General features: G+C 40.6%; 1 pseudogene; it reads right to left on the bottom strand.

The window, feature by feature from the left end:
- Nucleotides 1-245: 245 nt before the first annotated feature.
- Nucleotides 246-798, bottom strand: LOC142437422 (malignant T-cell-amplified sequence 1 pseudogene; annotated as a pseudogene).
- Nucleotides 799-1,554: the final 756 nt, after the last annotated feature.

Below are 1,554 nucleotides of genomic sequence, written 5' to 3' on the forward strand. Positions count from 1 at the left end.
GTATACAAAGCTCTTTCTTAAAAAAAAATCATTTTACTGGGGGCTGTACCTTTATCACAATCCATACATCCATCCATTGTCTCAAGCACACTTTTACATCTGTTGCCATCATTGTTTTCTTTTCTTTTTAGCATCTGTTGAATTTATTCAGCATAACTAGAGACAGTGTCTTCATGCTGCCATGCAGAGATATAAAAACGGAAGTACAGCACAATATCCATGTTTTGCCAAGTGTGTTCCTTCTGAGGATCATTGATATGTTTTCATATGCCATAGTCCATCATTTAAATAGTGGATATTTTCTATGCCAATTCCTTTGTTGGCTTTCTCGATGTCTTCTGCAGACATCTTCATGACTCCAACACACAGAGCATGCTGTTTTCCTTCTGCCATTATTGCAACAATCGTATCGACTGCAGCAGGGTAAAGCTTAGCTCCAGGAGATGTCAAGCCTGGACACATGATATTTGCTCCACTGAGTACAAATTTGACGGCTCCTTTATCAACTTGCTGATGTGGTAATATAAAGGGATATTTGTGAAGTAATCTTAGGGTTGGATAAAAAGGCCCTTCTCTCTGCCTAAAAAATAGTAACTCTCCATTTACTGTAAGGATTTCTATATGTTCGTGGCATCTTTCTATTTTCACAGGATCTTTCTAAGGCATGATTTGATTAAGCCATGGTTCAATACCTGGAAATTGGTCTATCAATTGGTTCTTAATACCCTTAATAACTGAGGTTTTCAACTGGATACAGTTGGACACATTCTCTTTTTCATCAAATCTTCCTTTGCCCATGTTTCCCCCTTGCTTTTTTCGTCGACCAAACCTGGAATGCAAACCCACTAGATGGTTTCCAAGGATTTTTTTCCCCCTGCCCTTACACTGAATAACCTATGGGCTAATCACGATATTTTCCGCCATCATTATTTTCAAAGCATTTTCTCTCCACTTGAGCCCTTGGTATCAGCTCCTCATTTCTCCCCTCCATCACTACCCCTCCCTCTCTCCCGAACCCTTGGTAATTTACAAATTATTATATTTTCAAGTCTTGCACTGTCCAATGTCTCCTCCACCCCTTGTCTGTTGTTGATCCCCCCTGGGAGGGGGTTATAGATAAGTCATTGTGATCGGTTCATACTTTTCCCCAAAACCTTCCCCTTACCCTCCTGGTATGGATACTCTCAATATTGGTCCCAAGGAGTTTATCTGTCTTATATTCCCTGTGTTTCCAGCTCTTTTCTGTACCCATGTACATGCTCTGGTCTAGCCAGATTTGTAAGGTAGAATTAGGGTCATGATAGTGGGGTAGAGGAATACTCTATGCAGCCAACTTATCTATCAAGATAGATAGAGAAGTAAGAGTCTTCCCATACAAGAAAAACTCAAAAAATATGTCAAAAGAAACCCATCCCTATAAAAGATCCTAGCCAACCCAGTATGGGCAGAATAGCACTCTCAGAGCACAAATAAGAGACCACCACATAGAGCAACTCCATCCAGAGGGCAACAAAGAGAAAACAGCCCCCAAGATAGCATTGGCTCAAGGGTGAA

Source organism: Tenrec ecaudatus, chromosome 1 (genome assembly GCF_050624435.1).
Source record: "Tenrec ecaudatus isolate mTenEca1 chromosome 1, mTenEca1.hap1, whole genome shotgun sequence".
In the NCBI taxonomy this organism is placed as follows: domain Eukaryota; kingdom Metazoa; phylum Chordata; class Mammalia; order Afrosoricida; family Tenrecidae; genus Tenrec; species Tenrec ecaudatus.